The sequence below is a fragment of the Camelus dromedarius genome, chromosome 2, assembly GCF_036321535.1.
Source record: "Camelus dromedarius isolate mCamDro1 chromosome 2, mCamDro1.pat, whole genome shotgun sequence".
In the NCBI taxonomy this organism is placed as follows: Eukaryota; Metazoa; Chordata; class Mammalia; order Artiodactyla; family Camelidae; genus Camelus; species Camelus dromedarius.
In genome coordinates this window covers 110,794,210-110,816,704 of record NC_087437.1, presented here as the reverse complement: position 1 = coordinate 110,816,704, position 22,495 = coordinate 110,794,210, and the positions used below count along the sequence as shown (strand labels likewise).

Here is a 22,495-nt window from a genome sequence, read left to right as displayed (position 1 = left end):
TCTTTCTTCACCAACATAGCTCTTTCTCTATCTGAAGGCACAGGTTTGATGGCTTTGCCAATGGCCCAATGAATCTTTTTAGTCCTGTATTTCTTACAGTCATATATCAATTGATCTAAGAGACTCAACAGGTACTCCTATTTGCATCAGAACATGCAAGTCTCTTAGAAATCAGGACTGCAGTTTCTTTCTTTTTTTTTTTTAAGTATATATATTTTTTATTGAGGTGTAGTCAGTTTACAATGTTGTGTCAATTTCTGGTGTACAGCACACTGCTTCAGTCATACATGAACATACATATATTCATTTTCATTTTCATATTCTTTTCCACTGTAAGTTACCACAAGATACTGAATATAGTTCCCTGTGAAAATATGTCTTTTTTGACTCTTTAAAAATTGTGGTAAAAATATATAACATAAAATTTGCCATTTCAACCATTTTTATTTGTATGAGTCAGTGACAGTAGTTACATTTACAGTGTAGTACAATGATCATCACTGTCTCTGTCCCAAACTTTTTCATCACCCCAAGAAACACTGTAACCATTAAGCAATAACTCCCCGGCCCTTCTGGTAACCTCTAATCTCCTCTTTATCTTGATGAATTTGCCTATTCTAGATATTTCATGTAAGTGGGATCATTTAGTAGCTGTCCTTTTGCATCTGACCTCATCACTTAGCATAATATTTCCAAGGTTTGTCCATATTGTAGCATGTATCAGAACTTCATTCCTTTTAATGGCTGAGTAATATTCCATTGTGTGGGTCAGACCAATTCTGTTTATCCTTTCACCTGTTGATGGACACCTGGGTTATTTTTTACTTTTTGTCTATTGTGAATAATGCTGCAATGAATGCTCATGTACAAGTGATAAGTGATGCTATTTTGTGGCATCTGTAGAGACATATTTTAATTTCTTGGGACTCTAGGAGTAGGGCTTTCCTAATTGGGGGAGTCCTTGTTTTTGGCCTGGGTGCCTGCATGACCCCCTGGCCATGTATGAATATATGAATGTGTCCCACGTCTCTACCAGGCTTTCCCCGCAGTCTTGTTAAGTTTACCACTGTAATTTGTTTGCGAGGATGCTGGCTGTTGGTGAATCACATCGCCTTCAGCCATCCTGGCTTGACTACATCCTTGCATCCCAGGTCTCTGAGCCTCTTGTTTACTTGTCTGGGGATGAGCCAAGAAATTTCTCATGCACGCAGTTACTATGGCTTACTTACTAGTTTTAGATGGGATCAATTTGTTTCATTTTTTATTTACATATGCCTTTTGTAGTATGTTGAGGTACAGAATTATATATGCATATACTGCCTTTAATGTTTATTTTATGGAATTTTATTAAAGGAGGTAATAATTGAGTTGATGGAACATACAGCAGATTTGTTTCCATAGATCTGGCTTCTAGGCTGATTCTGCCATCATTTTATTCAGTGAGCCTGAACTAGTTACTTAACTCTTCTGATCTCAAATGAACAAGTGATTTGTAAGTGTCCTCTGCTCTTACCTATGTGAGGGTCTGTGACTCTGCATGTGTCTGTTGCCCTACCTTGGGCCATTTAAAATTTTGAGATCGAGGCTTGTTGTATTTCCTGATTGAAAATAATCTTTGCATGTTAGGTTTTTGTTTTCATTAGGGAAAATGGCACCATGTGCTCCTAGAGACCCTCAGATCGAATGCCCGTGTCCTTGGCAGGGGAAAGCAAGACAAGTTGGTTGTCATTAGCATGCTCCCCTGACATCAGAAGTCCCCTCATTTTAATTGATTGTGTCCCTGTCACTAGCAGAGAACTCTGTAAGGTGCCAGATGTTGGAAATGCACCTGTGGGTGTGGTCCTTTCCACTTCACCGTCGTACCCAAGTGCTAGGTGTGTCACTCCTGTCCGGGTTCACCTGGATATGTTTTGGTCCAGAAATGTGAAATGACAATCACTGATGTATTTTAATATAAATTAAAAATTAAAATTAAAAAAACTATTCTCACTCATGAGAAACAAAACCAAATACTGTTATACAGGTTGTCCTTGGTGAGTGCCATGGGCCAGCGTGGCTGACATGGCGACCCTCGCCAGAGGACTTGCGCTTTCCCACGATAGAGGCTCAGTGTGGAGAGTTAGGAGGTCTCTCTGTGGCCTGGGGGTCTTGGAAGGGGTCCCCTCGCTCAGCCGGCATATAACTAGTGTCTGAACTGCACTTTATTCATTACTAAAATAGCAATATCAACAGGAAAATGTCAAGAACATTGTAAATGCTAACGTAGTTTGAAATATAGGCTTGGCTTATTTCCTGGTTGGAAACCGTCTTTGCAGGTATAGCATCCTTCACTACTTAGGGAAAAGGTCGAGCGTGTGCCTGGACAAAGCCCGTTAACCCATTGTCAAAGGCATATATTTCAGCCTCCCGTTTTACTGATGGGGACACTAGATGGCTTGCCCTGAGTTATTCATCTGGTTGTTGGTGGAGCCTGGACTTGAACAAGGTCCTCTTACTTCATGTCCTTGCTTCTCCCGTGACCAAATGAGGTCTCCCCAACAGGAACGTTCCCTGAGCTGGCTGTTTCCAGAGGCTGCAGTACAGAGGACCGTAAGGCTATCCTGGCTACATGTTCTTTTGGGAAGAAGGCGGGACTAAAATTAGAACTTGACTTCTTATCTTTGTACATTCGTTGTTCAGCATGACCTAACTCTTAGTGCCAGTAATGATTATGATTGTTTATTGCTGCTGAGTGGAGAGGTGCCTGGAAGATCCCCCACCAGTGAAAACCCAGATGCTCTCTCCCCCGCGAACCACATGTACCTCTTGTGCAAGGTGCCCAGGACACATGGACGCGGGCCGCCGCCCGGTGTGTGTGGGCAGGACAGCATCTGGCCCCACGTGGTTGATTGCAAGTAGGTGCTAAGAGTTCACGGACTTTTCCTCTGTCTTCTTTGTTACCCTTACCCTCTGTTTGCCCTTCCTCCCCTTCACCCTTCCAGTCACCAGCCTGGGTTGGGTTATAAGTATGTGGGCCACCACTGAGGCCTGAAACTCTTGATCTTGGCTTGTGAGATAAAAGTTGTTCTGTAAGGAAATGTAATTTGAGGCAATGAAAGCCATGGGGGTTTTAAAATCATGGAAACATATAATTGAAAGATGGAGCTGGAAAAAATTAATTTGAACACCATCATTTAATGGTTGAGGAAATTGAAGGCTCCGGATTTTAAGGAACTTGCCACACACTTGGTCACCGCAGTGTGTGCTGGAGATGGCGTTGAAAGGCTATCAGAGTTTTCTTGGCCTCTTTTCAGCAGATACTGTATTTTCAGGAATATTTCTGCTTATTGTGTTTTCAGACAGAGAAATCTCTGTTAAGAGTCTCTAACTTTGGTTGATGAAGAATTTAATTTTAAGTCGCACAACATTCTTGCATCAAATCGAATTTAACGAGGGCTTTGCACACCAAGGCCTCGCCTGAAAGGATGAAACTTGTTTTTTTCTCAGGGAGAAGGAAGGCTTTGTCCTGGGTGAATCGAGGGTTTTCAAACACGTCAGTATTCCTGAGCAGATTCTCAGATCACCAACCACAGGAGTGGGTGGGATGGGTCCATATTTAGACTTTCAGTCAGTTTCAAATATAAGAGATTGATTTTGGCAATCAGTGGCAGCCAACTGCAAAATGTATTCATGAAAAAAGCTTCTGGATTTCCAGAGTGACATCCCAGGATTAACGGGATCTGTGTTTGGATCTGTAATTATGCTGGGGAATCATCTTTTTATTTGGATTCAGTTAATTTGACTGTGTTAATTAACACCCCTGTTGGGCTTCACCTCACTGCAGGAGGAGGGGGCACGTCCTCCCCAGCTTTGTTGCTGACAGTTGACATGGGTGATGGCAGTTGGTGTGAGCGTGTTTTACCTCATTCGTGAGACCCCTTCTCACGAGCTCCGGGTGCAAGCTGGGAAACCAGCAGCAAGCTCGGGTGCAGGCGCAGGCATCCAATTTGCAGACCTTGTCAGCTGAGCTGATGGCAATGCTTTTGGGTTAAGCTGCCTCGCGATTCCTGATCTGCTTGGTTTTGCAGACCACTGAACAGAAATCCAGAGGGTTCTTGCTTAAGGAAGGCATTTGTGTAACTGAGAACACAATTTAAAAGGAATTTTAAAAGCCGTCTATTGTAGATCTAATATAGAAAACAGCAGGATAAAGACTATGTTAAAAGCTTTGGGGAAGATAAACTCTCCATAGTTTTTGTTTGTTTCTGAGTGTAAATTCAATGGACAAAGAGAAAGAACTTTCTCCCCCACGCGACAAATGTTGTTTTCCAACTTGCCTGTGTTTCTTTATTACACAGCCCTCTTAGGTCTGTTTAGCTAGTTCTTATGTAAATATCCATTGACAGTACAAATGCCTTATGAGGGTGTCGTGGTTTATAGTTTTCCAAAGTGTTTTATGTAAATCTTTTCCTTGGTGGGAGTGCGTGATTATGTCTGTAACTTGTATCCTTTAACATCGTCCCCAGGTTCATCCTGATCGTGGGAAATTGTTAAAAACAAAAGTCAGTTGTGCTCCCTCTACTGGCTTCATTTCTTTTTCTTCTTTTCTTTTTAACATTTTTAAAAAATTGAGTTACAGTCATTTTACAGTGTTGTGTGGCTTCATTTCTTTGGAGCAGAAATACTGTATGTTCGTGCCTAAGTTTATTGCTTTTTGGTCGGGCTCAGAATTGTGCTCACATTTTCCCTCCTAAATTCATATGACCTTTAAAAAGCAAAATGAATGGTTTTAAAACTGCAGGTTAAGAAGCAGGTCACTTAAGGAGGGATCAGTGTCGTCCTCACCACCAGTTTGTCAAGTGGTGTGTGGAGGGGACCCCCAGCTTGGCACTCTTCCTTCTGTCGTAGGGGTGAACGCTTTGGTGTAGAGATGTTCCTCTGTGTGGCAGTGGCCACTGCCTGGGCACCTCCTGGGTGCTGACCTTGGCGAGCTTTCATCTGTGTCAGGTCTTCAGCAATCTGTCAGCCACTGAATGAGACTAGCAGGTTTTATGTGTGCTCACAGGTCATTCAGACTGTTGGACTCAGGTGCCCTGTGGATTCCTTTGGAAGCAACTCTAGGGAATTCTTTATTTCCTCGCTTGAGAAGTGGGCATTAAAGTGGGGGCTCTTTTGGTTTAATCCCACATGCATTTATTGAGAAACTACTCTCTGGTAGGCTTCAAAGGGGATTCAAGATGAGGAAAGCCACTGCCTCCTGGGAACCACCCCCACAAACCCAACCAAGAAACACTGAGCAATAGCAACAAAACTCTTCTTCTTCTTCAAGAGAAAAAAAAACCATAGCAGTCCAGTTAAAAGAAATAGTGCTTACACAGAAGCAAATTAAATGTCCATCAACAGATGACTGGATAAGATGTGGTGTACGTGTGTGTATACACACACACACACACACTCACACACACACTGGAATACTACTCAGCCATAAAAAAGAATAAAATAATGCCATTTGCAGCTTACGGATGGACCCGGAGACTGTCATTCTAAGTGAAGTAAGCAAGAAAGAGAAAGAAAAATACCATATGATATTGCTTAAATGTGGGATCTAAAAAAAAAGGGCAAAGTTTAAAATTGAACTTATGGGACAGATACTTGTGATAGACAATAATAAAAAGTAAATTTCAAAAAAAAAAGAAATAGTTCTTAGTTAATGATGAGATCAGAAAAACTGTAGAGAAGATGTCTCCACGTTGTAAGTCCTTCACCCCGACTGGTCGACTTTGTGATGCTTGCATTCTTTTTCCTGTAAGTGATTTGTAACTTTCTTTCTGATAAGCTGTAATGAGGTTAAACATCCTTCCTGTTCTCAATGGAGTGTCTCCAGCTAATGAGTGTCGATGACTGATGTGGCTGTGATAAGCCCGCCTCTGTGTGTATTTCACTCCGCACACCATGCCTCCTTCCCCCAACCTTGCGATGACTCTAAAGCTCTACACATCTTCCACCCTTTTCTTGATCATCTTCATCCAATTTCAACATAAGTTGTTGGCTTAGTGTGTTGCATGGACCTGAGGTTGTGCCCCAAACTACTGACTGCTTTACTGCTTCTGACCCCAGTGCCCATTTTCTCCTGAGCCCACACAGATGGTTCACAGCCATCAGCTGCTGTACAGTGGAAAGGAAGGAGAAATGCTATCCTGTATTTTCATAAGTCCCTGGAGAGTCTCTTTAGAATGTTGATGATCATAGATGGAATAAATCAGTTAAATGACAGTTGATAGAGAAACTTCCATCTCAGAGTTTCTTACTAGCAGCACTGTTGGCATCTTGGCTACATAATTCTTTGTTGTAGGGGGCTTTCCTGAGCATTTTAGGATAGTTAGCAGCCTCTCTGACTACTTCATAATAGATGCTAATAGCACCCCCAAGTTGTGACGACAAAGAATGTCTCCAGATACTGCTGTTGTGTTCCCTGGGGGCAAAGTCACCTCCTGTTAAGGACCAAGGCTCTATCCAAACATTCCTTTCTGTTTTCATTGGGCGCCTTCAGCCTTCAGCCTTCAGAAGTCTTCACGAGCACTCTTTCGTTTGTTTGCTTCATTCATTTATCAAATAGTTATTACATCTCTACTTATGCTGGCCTCTTTGCAAGGTACTGGGAATATAAAGCTGAACTAGGCATCTACTTTTTTTTTTTTAAACGGAAGTATAGTCAGTTACAATGTGTCGGTTTCTGGTTGAATCCATTTTGAATGTATCATAATTTCCACCATTTTGATTTTTATCATTATTATCTTGAAAAGTTCCCTTTTCTGAGGACTGCTCCCAGCCTATGACTCTGGCAGGCATGTGAACAATTAGGACTTCTTTAATAATAAATGTTGTGTTTCTATTTCTGTAGCCTGTTTGTTTGAAAAAAGCCCCTTGCAATGTGGGTCAGTATCCTTGGCTTTTGACACAGCTATTAACCTTGTAACATGATAGTGCTCTATTAATCTATCAATTTCATCCATGAATGCTTCATGCATTTCAGATATGGCCTCTGCTTGTCATTCCAGAAACCCTATTTTCTTACACTGTGATTTCTCTTATTCTCTTCAACCAGCCACCTGAGGCTTCATTTAATGTGTGGTCCTTGTTAGGTTTATTTAATGAAACTTTTTTTTGGGAACCAAGAGCAAGTCCAGCTGAAGGATACTCATTGGATTGCCTTTAGCATGTGTCCTTTAGAGTTTTTGGAAACTTATAAAAATAGCTCATGGGAAATCAAATTTACAGCAGTTATATTTCAAAGAGGAGGGAAAGAGGGATGTATTTCAGAGAGCAGTTTAAAGAAGGCTTCAACAATATTGGTAATTTAAATTTTTTATGTTTCGTGATGGATACTTGGGGGCTCATTATATAATTTTCAAATATATTTTTGTATATCTGAAATATTTTGTAATAACCTTTTTTTCAGTTCTTTTTTATTGAAATTTTGTTGATTTACAGTGTGTTAGTTTCTGGTGTACAGCATAGTGATTCAGTTATATGTATATATATTCTTTTTCATTATAGGTTGTTACAAGATATTGCATGTAGTCCCCTGTACTATACATTAGGACCTTGTTGTTTATCTGTTTTATATATAGAAGTTTGATCTGTAATAAGCTTTAAAGGAAAGATAGCTAGCTGCAAGTTTGTTGGGTTTTTTTTTTTCCTCCTGTCCTCCGTTATTTTAAACTAGATGTTTAGGAATTAGGTTTTCAGTTGCTGAACTACCCTGCCCCGGGGAAGAGGGGTTGCCGAGCAGTTATTTAAAATTTATAGCATGTTAAATTTGGTGAGAGGCACTGCTTTCTTGGCTTGTGCTAGTCGAATAATAATTTGACAGAAACTCAGGCTTTCTGCAGGGCGACCAGGTTCATCTGTAAAATGGTTAAGACCTGTTAGGAATTAATTTCCCCTAAGGATGCGAGGAGCTGACCGCTGGGGAGTTGGTGGCCTTGCGAACGCCAAAGGAAAGAATTAAATTGGAGGAGGCGGAGAGGAGGGAGGCGCCGGTGGGCGGGGAGGAGCCACAAACCCTCTCCAGCACACCCAAACGACCAGATTCATTCTAGCACGAAACTTCACAAGTTACGCCCACTCCCACTGCCAGAAGCCGGGGAAGGCTGCTGCTTCCTCATTTCTGTTACTGGAAGTTTGAGAGATGGGAAGCTAGACGGGGGAAGCATGTGCGCCTCGCTGAGCACTGGTAAGCTTGAATTAAAAAAACCCCTTCTTTCCACCGGCGAATTTCTTTGTGCTGGATGGTGAGGGCCAGCCGCGACGGTGGCTTTGGACCGGGAGAGGCGGGATGAGAGCCCCGGGCTCCGCTGCTGCGGCGCGTGGACCTGTGCGCCCCGAGCACGCCGGCCCGGGATCGGCGGGCGCTGTGCCGGGGCTGCCCGGGGAAGCCACCCATGTGGGTCTGGCCCCTGGGGAAAGGGGTTTAGGCTTTGAAAGGGCTTCGCCTTTTTCCCCTTGCCTTCTGTAGCCTAGGATCGCACAGAATCCGGGATCGGGGAAGGAGATTGTGCACCAAAGATGCGCCCAATCCCCGCTGTCCTGCTGCGCGTTCAGTAACAACAGGTCAATGTCTTTAAAAGTGAACCCCATGAACGTCTTGGGATCTAAGTGACAAAAACTTCCGAAGGAATGTTCTGAAGCTGTGGCGCCCAGCAGGCTCCTGGATGGGAGTTCTGGAGTGAGGCATGGGGAAGTCTCCGCTTCTCATTAATTTTGTGTGGTTAAGTGAGTTCAGCTCAAGGCTTCCTGGTTATTGAGGTGTTATTTGTTTATGTGGATCTTTTTTTGTTGTTGTTGTTGCAAATGTTAGTGTTTCTATGGCAGCTGGTTTATCTTTAGACTGATTGCCTAAGTCAATTTCGGGTGGGGTGTGGAGAGGAACTTTGGGTGGAGGGTGGCACTGGGGTTGGGGTGATTGCAAAAGACACTTACTATGTCTCAGCAAATGGTTAACTTGGCCAAACTCAAACATTCTTTAGATTTTATTTGGAGCCCCTCAAGGAGCTTTCATTTGGCATGTGTGGTGTTTGCTCCCTGCAGAGGGGTTAGATGGAGTCTTTTGGGTTAACTATTACCTGTGTCATCTATGTTATATCTGATCAAAAGGTTAGTGCAGAGCAGTGGGAGCTGTGTGTGTGTGTGTGTGTGTGTGTGTGTGTGTGTAAGCTAATCCTTCATAAGAATTTTTAGAGAATTGTCTTACTTTTAGGGCAAGAAGTGAAAGTGAATAAATGTGTGGCTCTTATATTTACAGAAAATCAAATTTCATTTTAACCACTGTTTCTCCCAGTTCTGGGCTGGGTGCAATTACAAGGATGTTAGTAACCGATTCTGTCATCCTCCAATACTGGAATGGAAGAGCCTGGCTTTCCTCAGCCCACCTGCCACTTGAACTTCGGGGCTTAGGGCACAGGTTTCTGTGGCCACAGTTTCACTTAGTTTGTTTTCACCCTCCAGCTTCCCTGAAGTTAATGATAATGGAAGGAAAATGGAATTACTTTTAAACCAATCTAGACAAATCCCAAGGAAAAACATCAGGTTGCGCGGTCCAGGCTGTCACACTGCTGGAGCCCTGAGTTCTAGGTCTTTGTGGGCTCAGGAAAGAACATGGCAGGTAGATATGAACTTGGTGCTGATTCCTCCCACCCCCTGGGAACCTTTGGTAACTCACTCAACAGGAAAGACAAGCAGACCGGTTCTCGTGACAGTGCTGGTGAAACTGACTAATGGATCCTTGCTCATGGAGTTTTATGGAACAGTAATCCTCAGCTAGAGAAGGGCGAGTATGTTATGCATAAAGGTTTCTCGACACTGTTACATGGGACTGTTCAAAGACATCATCATGCAGACATTTGAAATTGGGTTAATTCTACTATATGACCTTGAAGGTGTTATAACTTTGGTGTCTCCTTTTTTTTTCTTATGGTCCCTTTACCTCTCCTGTAAATAACCTGGTTTGGCTCTGGCTATTTGAAAGTTTTTAAAATTATAATTGCAAATTCAATTTGTTCAATGGAAATAGGACCATTAAGATGATCTTGTTTTAGTATCTCTTTTTTTTTTAAATAGGAATTTTCCTATTTTATGTAAGGTTTTAAATTTATTGATACAAAATTGCACTGAGCATCCTTTCATAATATTTTTAAAGACTGTATCATCTGTAGAAATGTTTTCATTCCTGGCTTGGTTATCTGTGCCTTTTTCTCTTTTCTTCTTGATCAGTCGTGCTAATGTATTACCAGTTTTATTGGTCTTTTGGAAGACCCCACTTTGGTTTTGTTTGTATTTTAAATGAAGCAAAAACAAACACTACTTCTTTTAAGTTAATATGCATTTAAAAAATTCTATCCTGTGGAACTCTGTCAAAAAAGATTTTAAGAGCCTTTAAAACTAAGGAACTGAGTCTCCTAGCTGTATGGCAGAAGACATTATGTATTTATCTTTATGGGAAAAACATCGACATAATGTTTTTCAGCTTTATTAAAATAAAACATACCTTGTGTTCTTGGGTATCACACACGTTGGATTAAATTGTTCTAAGGTGGGTTTTGTATATTCACTGGGACACACCCTGTGAAATTGCTTTGGAAACATCTAACTGAAATTATATAAGACTTACTGGTAATTTAATGTGAACTGGAGGTGCTTTCAACCCACCTGACAATACAGATTTACTTTGTACCAAGGCAGAGCAAATTTGCTGTAATGATGGAGGAAGAATGTCTCATTTTGGTTCACATTCAATGCATGAGCCTTGGCATTTTAAAGTGTTCTCAGAAAAATCTTCCTGGGTATGTAGCAGTATAAAAACAAGAACTTTGGAGTCAGAAAGAGCTGAGTTGGAATTCCTGTTCTGTCACTTTTAGCTGTGGGGCCTCAGGAAAATTGCCTAACCTCTCTGAGCATGTATGTCCCCTCCTGTGAGATGGAAATCATGAAAACTGCTCTGGGGGTGCTGTTGTGATATTTCTGCATGAGTATTCACCTACCTTGTGGTTTGGCACAAAGTAGACACTTAATAAATCGTAGTACCTTGAGTGTTTCCCTCTCCTTCTCTTGTTCAACCTCACAGCTGTCTGTGTCTTCCTTCCAAAAATGTGAAAGGTTATTGCAACAGAATAAAACAAAGCCTCTTCTTTCAGTTGTTATCTCTTCACTATGGGCAGGTGGGATCACTAGCTTCCATAGCTTCAGCGTCTTCATCTTTATCCTAGTTGATTGGTAGTAAACTGGCTGTACATTTTTCCCCTCCACTTTTTTTTTGGGATGGGGGAGGGAGGATTAATTTTATTTATTTATTAAAAAATTTTTTGTCTTTAATGGAGGTACTGGGGATTGAACCCAGGACCTTGAGCACGCTAATAAGCACATGCTCTACCACTGAGCTATTCCCTCCTTCCTCACCTCCACTTTTTATCTTACCTTCCTGGGATTGTTGTTTTTTTCCTTCAGTCCATCTCACCACCTTGAGGGTCTCACTGCTCTATTCTGATTCCCTCCTTCCCTCCCTGCCTCCCTCCCTCCCTCCCTTCCTTCCTTCTTCCCTTCCTTCCTTTTTTTTTTTTGCTGTCCTTAGGGTACAAATGAAATGGGTACAAAGCTTAATACTTGGCAGAAACTGCCATGGAAGTTCCTGGGGTTGCTTCTGTGAAGGCAAAGTTTGTTAAATTTAGTTACTCCAGAGTTTAACTGGGAAGTAGGTGGTGCTGATGATTACTGTATCAATTTTGTATTGTCAGTGTATTTTCTGAGAATATTTTTCCAGAGCTTGGAGTTCCTCTGTGCTTTAGGGGGAAGGGTAGATTGTTTAACGCTATAGCTGACCTCGTAACCAAGAAGGGAAACAGGGAGCCTAGGGTGGAGGAGGTTGGTTGATTAATATTCCTGCACAAAGGTCTATAGCTTTACTGAAGTCAACCAGACTTAAGCACTGTGTTCTCCCTGGGGTGTCTCAACTGAAAAGATCCTGGAGAATATTTGGAAAAAAATGGTTAAGATTTATTTAGGTGTCCAGTGTTGCAAAGGGCTGAACAGGGCACAGGAAAGGATCTGAGCTGGGAAAAGGCTTTATGGTATGGTGCCAGCATCCGTTCTGCGCGAGGAGTGAGACTTGGTTTATGTTTTGTGGAGTTATTTTCTAAGACGGCAGATTGATGAACTGGCTGCCCTGCGTCTGGCCTGTCCGCTGTGACCCCGAGTGCTGAGTAACAGTGCCAGGGCTGCTGTTTGTTTTAGTTGGTGATTTTATGAGTGTGGAGAACAAGAGGACTGTAGTCTTCCTAAGTGTTTTGCAGCACCACTTCCCCAGTTTATTTTGATTCTCTTGCTTGAAAACAAAGTGTCAGCGTGGGGTTCACTGGTACGACTTTTGGGGGAAGAGATCGTCACTTTTGGAAAGTTGTATTTGTTTAGTGATTAGGGGTGCATTTGTGAGATCTTGTACTGGATCCTAGAGCCTCGTGTGGTCCCTTGGAATTGTGTTTGCTAGTGTTCGGGAATTCCGACTTCCATAAATTGTGAGATTTGGGTGGGCAAGAATAACCATGGCCAAAGTGCTATCTTCAAAGCCATAATGCAATGAGGGCCTGGTAAGATGCTTCTTTTACTATTAAAATACGAATACTAATAAACACTGATGTATTGAGTGTCTGCAACATACGAAGTCCATTTCCGGTGTTATCTCACTAGTATTTCAGAGGATGATCTTGCAACCTCTAGAGGAATATAAAAAATGAGCACAAAACCCATTATTTTCCTGTGTCTGCTCTTGTAGGCAGAACCACAGTGGACTGAGGCCCACCTTTCTAGACCCGAAAGCCAGGAGGAGGAGGAGGAGGGGTGGTACCATGGGATGTGCTGCTGACTCCTAGCCTGTCACCTGGGACGTGAGCTGCCCCTGCGGACGGCACATTTGGAGATCTTGAGAAGCTTCTTCTGTTTTGGGATGGGGTAAGTGGGGCATTTGCAGACGCTGGGAAATAAGGAGTCAAGCTTTTAAAGTCCTTGTTGCAGGATCCTGCCCAAAGCCTCCTGTTCTGGGAATACAGGAGGTTCATTATTTGTGACTGTTGTTTCGGTGGGAAGAGGGATTCTGATTGTCCCCGCTCCCAATCTGAGGCTTTGAAATTGACTTCCTGGGAACCTTCTGTTGCTGAGGGTCCCTTTCTCCTTGGGTCATTGGCATGGACAGGCCAATCTTCTGGATTTGGTGAGGAGAGGGTCGTGGTGACCCCCACGTCAGGGCCCCCGTGAGCTGAGTGGGTCTGCCCTGGTGGACTACCACCAGTTGGCACACAGTCCTCATTCCTGGAGTCATGAGGAAGAAGATTCCCGTTGATTCTCAGATCATGTTGTTTTAGAGACTTTCCAGGGTAACCTTCCTACCTTTGTCTTCCTGGATTTTCTTTTGCCTGCCCTCCTGACACCGGATAAGGGGAAGCCTGGTATCAGAATGGGCTTTTTCTGGGGCACTCGGACATGAGATCATGTTACTTTTAACACAGAGGATGAGCCCTCGTCTAAACTGGGAAGTGGGTTTGGGTAGAGAGCAGTATTTCACTTGGGCATCGCTGCTGTGCTCAGATGGGGTGCCGTCATTGCTTGCTGGGCAAGGAGCTGCCCGTTGAAAGGATCCACTCGCAAAGGTGCACGATTTGCAGGCACCTGGAGAAGAGAAATCGGCTGCAGTGACCCCTTGCCTACCTCCCGTGTGTGGCACGAGGCTCTTCTTGGGAAAAGTCCAGTGAAAAAGGGCTTTGTGCTCTTTTGTTCCTTCTGCCACGTGGGGACAGTGACATGTGCCCTGAGCATCCCCCCTTTACTTCATTGGGAGAGAATGATTTAGACCCAAAGGGGCTTTATAACTCCACAGAGTTGAGTTATCCTCTTCAAGCTTGCCTTCCTCCCGTGAACAGAGCCACACAAGCCTTGTTAGTAGGTGAGAAGCTGCTGTATTATTGAACATTGATCAGATTTTGGTCGTTTGCTGGCTGGTCCAGAATTTGAACAAAATATCTGACTCCTGACTTGATGGAGAGGCAGAATCACAGATGCTTCCTGAGGCAGGAGCTCTGCAATTCAAACAGAGTTTCCTGTAGTGAGAACACTTAATGTGAGATCCCCCCTCTCATCAGATTTTTAAATGTATGATACAGGATTTGCATTAGCAGTAGGGATGGTATTTTACAGCTGAGCTCTAGAATTTACTCATCTGGCGTAACTGAAATTTTATACCTGTTGATTAGCAATTCCCCATTCCCCCTGCCCCCAGCCCCTGGAAGCCAGCATTCCATCCTTTGTTTTCATGAGTTTTGACGATTTTAGAGACTTCGGAGAAGTGGAATCATGCCACATTTGTCTTTCTGGGACTGGCTTATTTCACATAGCACAGTGTTCTTAAGTCAAGGGTCATCCGTGCTGTCGCAAATGGCAGGATTTCCTTTTTTTTTTTTTTAAGGCTGAATAATATTCATCTGTGTGTGTGTGTGTGTGTGTGTGTGTGTCTGTACACACTGCATTTTTTTTCATCCCTCCATCGATGGACATTTAGGTGGTTCCTACATTTTGGCTACTGTGAATAATGATGCTGCAGTGAACATGGGAGTGCTAGTAACTCCATGAGATCCCTGCTTTTTTTTCTTTTGGATAAATACGCAGATGTGGGGTTGCTGGGTGATACGGGAGTTCTGTGTGTGACTTTCTCCCAAACCGCTTCACGGTTTGGCACTGGGATCCCTGCAGCTTGTGGTTTCCCACCGGCACTGCAGGCCCTGCTCTGCGGGCCTTGCTGTGACTTGTTCCTCCCGTCTTACCTGCTGCTCCTGGTGGCCTTGATCCCGACGAGCAGCCGGGGCCACTCCTCTCTCCGCCTGCACACGGCAGTCTGGGGACCTTGATCTTTACATCCCATGGTACTCCTATAATTGGGTTTTGGATTTTTTTTAAGGGGTAAAGATAATATAAATGATAATAATACAATTGTAGATCATAAAAATGATCAACCCCTTGTAGCGCAGTGCAAGGAGCCACGTTACCTTTCATGCACATAAGCCTCGCCCACCTGCTTTCCCCCGATGCAGCCAGCACCGCCTTCCCTTTGTTGGAAAGCTGGCTTCAGGAGTTGATCCCTCTTGGACTGAGGAATCCTTGCACCCCCAGAGCCGTCTTTAGCCAAGGCTAACCATCAAGAGGGCACAGGTATTTCAGGACAACTCTGAGGTGTCCCCCGTCCCGTCTCCAGAGAGCCCTTGTGGCTTCGTTCCCCACCCCACAACTGGTTTTCTCTGGAAGTGCATCCTAGTAAGTCACTTAAATGCCAGTTCTTGTCTCTGACTTAAGTAACTTGTTCCAAGCTGCAGAGTTAGAAAGTGGGGGAGCCAGGATGATCTGAACCCCCCTCACCTGACCTGCTGTGCTCTTAACCGGAATGCTCCCACGTGTTTCTCCAAGGCAGTGCTGCGTGTCCTTTTCTGTATATGTGCCTCATTGTGGATTACAGTGACTGCCGCGGGGTGTTCTGTAAATGCTTGCTTAAAGTGGCTGAACCGCCCGGCTGACCTTTGCACTGTCCCCAAACAGCCGCACTGAGTCCTGTCTCTGGGCAGGTGTCCACTCGGTTTCCTGCTGGATTGACCATCCCCCAGCTCTTTCAGAGTCGGCGCAAGCTCACCTCCCCCTCGCTGCCTTTCCAATCTGTTCCAGCCCAGAGTCATTTTTCCCCCTCAGAACCAATATTATTTGTCAGATGTTGCCTTTTATATCTTCTCTCCTCCCAGCTCGATGGTAAATCCTTGAGCACCGTGCTGGTGCCCAGAACCACATTGTAAGTGTTGGGTGATTTGATTCTTTAGGGATTCATCAAAACCTGGGCCGAGCTGTCCAAAGAAATGCCATGGTAGTTTCTGGGTTCTGTGAATGAATGGAAATAATGAGGTCTGGGAATAAAAGTGAAGAAATAAAAATAAAGTAAGTGAGGGGGCAAATCTTGAAATCGTTCTCCCATTTTTGGGTGAGCCCGTGTGTGTGCTTTCACGCTGCAGCTGTTCAAGTTGAATCACAGGGTGGATGTATCATCTCTTGGCTTCAAGCACAGTGGCTAACTGTCTCCTCCTCCGGGGGAATTTAAGCAGATTTATGTGATGAATAATGTGAATTCACTTCCAATGCTTGGGATGTGGTTTGACAAACTTCATGTAAATGGTAGTTGAACCATGTTGCGTCCCCCCCTCCCCCCCTAATTGGAAAGATAACAATGATGTCCCCCAGCAGAGTCTGTGTGTTGAGTTTTAGCCGATGGGCAGCCTCACCGTCCACAGTGACCTCTCCTTTTTGGCTGGCTCAGACGTGCTTTACCTCCTGTGTGTGAGTCCACCGTAAGGTCTTGGGCTGGAACTGAAGATGCTGAGGAACAGAGACCACATACATTGAGCACCTCCTGTGCGCCTGGCATTCTGCATGGTGTTCTCCAACAGAGTACGTGACTGAACCTCACACCCTCCCAGGGACACATGCTGTCCTCTCCAAGTCCAGCTGATGAACCCACGTGACTTTACCAAAATCCTGCCACTGCGGTGACACTGGACTTGAACTGTGCTTTATCTGCCTTGTAATCTCAGGACCAGTCTCAGGACCTTCCATTCCAGGTATAAACAGAGGTGTTGAGATGAGGATTCTAGAATTCTGAGACTCCTGGTTTGTTTCTCATCTCTACCTTTTCTACCTTGGCCAGTTCCCCTTGGTGTTTCACTGCTCATGAAGTTATCCAAGTCAGGATTGCCCGGCGTACCATGTTTAGTTTTGGGGGTGGGTGTGTAATATTTGAAAATTATTACAAAATTAGGGGTCTGACTTTATTTTTAGATGCCCACCTGCAGCTGAAACATATCAAGCCCGTTCTTTGCATACCCTCAGGAAAGTTAAATAATTTCATCCTCCTTTTTAAGAAGAAGGAGCCTGTCCGGGCACACTAAGGGCTTTCTTGTCCCTGTCTTGCTCTGCAGCACATGTAACCTGGGGTGTCGTTGCCTTGGGGTATAATGCAGCAGGACTCCCTGGATTCTTCGGTTGTCCTGTTCCTCTCCTGCCCACATTGCATAAACATTGGCATGGCAGGGACAGATGGCCACTCCGGGGGCTCCTTTGATGTCACATTTGGTTGCCTGGGTGGGGGTTGGGGTGGTTGCTACCAGCCTCCATGGGAGGAGAGGCTGACTGGGAAATACCCACTTGACAGCAGGTAAACAAAAGCTTAACTCCGGGAAAGCTGGGTGCCCTGATACGTGTGCGGGCTGGGCGGTAATGGAGTCAGGTTTACATAAGTGTGTTTAGCTTGGGAAGAAGCCAGTCGGCCCTGAGCGCGGGCTTCGTTCTCTGCTCCTAACTGATGCTCCCTGGAGTCCGGTTTTATTATGAGAAAGTGAATGGACTGAGGTGGGGGTGGGCTGGTGACAAGAGAGATGGGATTGCAGATAATTACTTTCAGAGCTAGAGAAAGGTTCGTTCCAGAGGCCTGGGTTCTCTTTGCTGGAGGTGCAGGTGAAGCATCTGAAATCCCAGGAGAGTCAAGATGAGGTGGCGGGGGGCCCTGATCAGTGGGACTCCTTGCTGGTCAGACAGCATCAATCTGTGTAATGAGAACCAAAGGCTGTGATGGAGATGGGAAGTCTGGTAATGACTATCACCCAGACAGGAGGTCGTGAGGCAGCAGTATCCCATCTGGAAGAAAAATCAAGGGTTGACAGTCTGCGACAGTCCAATAGTTCTTTGTGGGTTTAGCTTTGGAAGGAATATGGGAGGTAATTGCAGTTGGCTGCATGCAAACCAAGCATGGAGTTCAATCCAAGTGGAAAAAGCAAAAGCCACAAGGGTTGATTGAAAGCTTTTCCTGGTCTAGCCTCTGGGTAATAACTGTTGATATATTTTTTTTTCCCTCCTAATGCATTTACAGAAGTCCCAACAAACCACATTGAGATAATGTATTCAAGTTAACAGAGTGACATCTAGTTACTAGACTTCGTATTGATTGGGATGTGGGGAAGGGAGTTCGTTTATTTACTCATTTTTCCCCAAAGTCACTCATTGGGTGGCTCTGGGTCTCCTCTTCAGAGGTGTCCTGGGGGATTCAGTGAGGTGTGAGCACAGCTCTCATGCCCTCAAGGAGCTTACCGTGTAGAAGGGAAGATATTGTCTAGAAGCTTGGTACATTCGAAGGGTCAGGACATTTTGCTGTTCAATGGTGACATGATTGGGAAAATCATTAATGATAATGTTATTATTGATTCCTATTGCTTATGAAGAGCTTGCTCTCTGCCTGGCACAGGTTTAAACGCTTAACATGCAGTAAAACCTCTAATCTTCCCAATGGCCCAAGGAACTACTATCATCCTGGCTTTACAACTGAGGAAACTGAGGCAGGGAGATGTAAGGGGACACAGCCAGTGCACAGCAAGTCCAGGCCGACACACGGGCAGCCGGCACTCCCACGCCCCCCACGCCTCTGTGCCTCTTCCCAATTCTGATTCTCCTGTGAGGCTGGAACAGTCAGTGCATCTTCAGTGTTTATTTCTAAGAGTCAGGGGCAAACAGACAAAGTGGGCACTTAGTTTCTGCTCTACTCTTTCAATAGTTAGAGGAATCTAGCTTGTGCAGATGCCTGATGGACCATTTAGCCTTGAAAAGATCTAACCAACTGACCTTTTACGTCCTTGGAGGGTGATTTTTAATTATCATATGAATAGCATGAATATGAGCGTGAAGAGTTTCCTTACTCAGTTCCTTCATGGTGGGTTCAAAGGTTTTCTTTAGGTGGTTCCAGTGTCAGTGTTGATACTGGTAGAAATTGTTTCCATCTAGAGCACAGCGATTTTTCTCTTTTAGTGAATGTTCTTCTTCTTTTTCTTTTTAATTAGATGAGGGAGGTAAGTAAACTTAGCTATTTGTGTTTAAACAAAATGATTCTCGTTATTTGCCACTTAGTGTTTATTCCATAAAATAAAAGAGAAGAGCGTGGGGTTAGAAGTCAAGAGACCCAAGTTTTCTTTTCCTTTTTTTTTTTTAATTTAATTGAGGTATAGTCAGTTTACAATGTGTCAGTTTCTGGTGTATAGCATAATGTTTCAGTCATCCATATACATACATATATTCATTTTCGTATTCTTTTTCATTATAGGTCATTACAAGGTATTGAATATAGTTCCCTGCGTTATACAGAAGAAAACTTGTTGTTTATGTGTATTATAGATAAGTTTTCTTGACTTGAGTCCTTCCTAACTCTGGGACGTTAGGTGAGCCTGTTGCCTGGGACAGCAAATTATGTCCTTGGGGTCCTTGCGATGTACTGAAGTTTCTCTCCATATGGTAGAGCCTGTAATAGGGATGTTATGCATCAAGACTCCACTGCATTATTTATTTAAACATGTTATTTTAGACCCAGATGCCACAGCTAAATTTTATGTTTTTGGTGTTATATTTTAAAATATTGGGTTATCATCTGGTTGTGTTTTCTTTTCTACTCCAGGAGTAGGGGATTTCATATAGGAAGCAAATGGAAACTAAAGAAGAGATAGGATCTGGAAGTAATTTTCAGCAGTAGAGAAATTAACCAAAATGTGAAAACACACCATTTTGTTGCTAGCCGGACAGACGGAACACAGGAGGACACACTTGCTTTTTCTCAGTATTGGATACATTATATGCATGGATTACTTCTTCATGGGGACTTTATGGTTAAAAGAAAGCAAAAAGCAGACCTGAATGTTAAATATTCCCCTCTTTTCAAGAGCACTTCAAGTTGGCATTTAAACTCTGCCTGCCTGTTATTTCTATGATTTGAGATCAGATTGAAATCCTGCAAGTGGGAACCATGGCTCAGGTGACCCCTGTCTGTTCACCCACCTGGCCTCCTCTCGGGGCCTCTTTTTAGCTCACCGACGGGAGTGGGTGTGAAGGCCCAGGAATACTCTGAATGTAATAAATCCAGGATGTGGGAAATTCGCCTGCGAAATGTCAGCCTTGAGTGGCCCTGTTGTAAATGGCTGCATGTACGAATGTAAAGTGGAAGAAGGCCTTCTGAAGTGCCTTGGGATTTGACTGGAGCTTTTCAAGCCCGTTTGGTGTGGTGGAGGATTTCGGCTCTGAGTGGTATGCTCATGTGGGCTCTCCCATAGGGGGAATACATTTTGCTTCTAGAAATTGTTGAGAATGAACTTGGATTTTAGAGATCTTTGAGAAATGGTATCTTCTGGTGTCTCGTGTCTTGACACACGTGGATGCTTGGACATCATCTTGCCTCCCCTTTTCCCGGGGAGGCGTGCTGGCTGGTGATCCTGAGGGCCTGTTGTCTGTATTTGGAGGTGGTGGGCTCCCCTCTTCTAAAGAGACAGGTCTCTCTGACTTGAGATGCCCACCTTTCCCTGGGGATTGTTTAATAGTTAGTATGTGGATTTTGACACAACTGGTTGATGCATGCTTACTTTTCTAACTCATTTCTATACCTGTGTCCAGGAACTGTTATGACTCTTCGTTTTGAAATTTGTCATAATCTTGGTTGAACACTTGGTTGAATGTTCAAAATGCATTGAGCAATCAGTGATTTTTTTTTTAGCACCTGCTCTGTGCCTTACTCAGTGAGAGGCTCGTGGAATTCAGGTGTGGATTTGGCAGGTCTGGTAGGTCTCTTGAGTTAGTGGTACCCACTTGGGGAAAGGAGCTAAGTGAATTGATAACAAAGTTCTGCAGAGAGGTTTTATTAATAGGGCCAAAATAAAATATTCAAAACATATATTACATTTCAAAGTTTATAAATTCATTTGAAGTGCTTAGAGGAAAAAAAAACATTGTGTTGGAAATGGTTTCATGTGTGTGTAAAACTAAAAGCAGACTTCTCTGACAAATATAACTTCTCAAAAATATTCTTAGAAGGAGGGACTTTCTTCGAGAGTGTGAAGCCTATTTTGTCTTCAGCTCACTAAGGTTGCATTTCTTTCTCTTCCCCTAAGATGCTGTTAAAAACATACAAGCATCCACTCAGAAACCCTGCCCATGGATGTCTGTAGCAGCTTTATTCATAACTGCCCAAACTTGGAGGCAACCAAGATGTCCTTCAATAGGTGAATGGATAAATGAACTGTGGAAAATCCAGAAAATGGAATCATATTCAGTGCTAAAACCTATTGTTCAAGCCATGAGAGACATGGAGGAAACTTAAATGCATGTTACTAAGTGAAAAAAGCTAATCTAAAAAGTTGTATACTGTGTGATTCCAACTATATGACATGCTGGAAAAGGCAAAACTATGCAGACAGTAAAAGGACTGCTGGTTGCCAGAAGCTTGGGGGAGGGAGGCAGGGATGAAGAGGCAGAGCACAGGATTTTAAGGGCAGTGAAACTATTCTGTGTGATCATTATCATGGTAATTACATGTCATTAGACATTTGTTAAAACATACAGAATGTACACCACCAAGTGAGCCCCCTCATGTAAACTATGGATTTTGAGTGGTAATGTGTCAGTGTAGGTTAAGCAACTGTAACAAGTGTATCACTGTATGGGGGGTGTTGACAATGGAGGAAGCTATGTGTGTGTTTGGGGGGCTGCAGGAGACATGAGAACTCTGCGCTTTCTGCTCAATTTTGCTGTGGTCCTTCAACTACTCTATATAATAAAATCTGTTTAAAAAAAAAAAAAGCAGCAGTGTATAAGCCTAAATTGACGGAAGAGCTGTGAATACTCTTCATGGTATCCAGTAAAATGTCTCTTGACCTACATAACTTCCCAGAGTCCTTTACTGCCCTTCCGCTTGGGCAGCGGTTGGCAGTCAGCACGGAGAACCCCTCATCAACCACGAGGCTCTGATATTCAGAGAACTGGGCTGTGATGACAATGGGGATTTCCCCTGGAGGCTTCCAGGTTAAGAAAGCATTGATTTCAAGTTCCTGTTCTCTTCCTTCTGATCACGTATCGTGCTGCTGTTGTTGGTCCTTAGGATGGAGTTTTTGATGCACTGATTCCTTTGGTGGATCCCACTTGAGCTAGCCTTGCCTGCGTGGGGCGGGGTTAGGGAGGAGGTGGGCTTTGATAGTATCTGAAAGTACTGTGTCCTGGGGACCAGAAATAGCCAGATTCCACCGTGATGCTATTACCTTTCCCGTGGGGAGCTGCCAGGGGGGTTATGTGCACAGGGCACATACACGGAACTGAGTGAGTACAAAGACTTTTCTGGAAGTTTTCATCAGTATTTCCTTGCAGGTTGCCTTTGACTTTTTCGAAGTCATCATTCACGTCTTCAACACTCATTTACTGAGCACCTCACTTTGGGCCCCACCCACTCGCAGGTACCAAGGGCACAGAGGTGAGCAAGACCCAGAAGAACCTCTGCACGCGTGTGTGGACATTCTGGTGGCGAAAGATAGATGGTGATCAAGTAGTTAAAATGTGGAGCATGTTGGCAGGTGCTCATTGCCATGGAGAC

At 43.8% G+C, this 22,495-nt stretch overlaps 1 protein-coding gene and 1 non-coding gene across 3 annotated transcripts in view; one reads left to right on the top strand and one right to left on the bottom strand.

Moving 5' to 3' along the window:
• Positions 1-8,067: 8,067 nt before the first annotated feature.
• TIAM1 (TIAM Rac1 associated GEF 1) overlaps positions 8,068-22,495 on the top strand; it is a 188,861-nt gene continuing 174,433 nt past the window's right edge. The window contains exons 1-2 of one of the 2 annotated variants that reach the window (XM_064496754.1): positions 8,068-8,215; positions 12,803-12,978. The gene's annotated coding sequence lies outside the window, so the exon portion shown is untranslated. The remainder of the gene's footprint in view (positions 8,216-12,802; positions 12,979-22,495) is intronic. The other variant, XM_064496763.1, reaches the window with a different exon arrangement.
• On the bottom strand, positions 11,350-11,425 carry TRNAN-AUU (transfer RNA asparagine (anticodon AUU)). Its single transcript is given in 2 exon segments — positions 11,350-11,385; positions 11,389-11,425. It is a non-coding gene; the product is annotated as a tRNA-Asn (tRNA).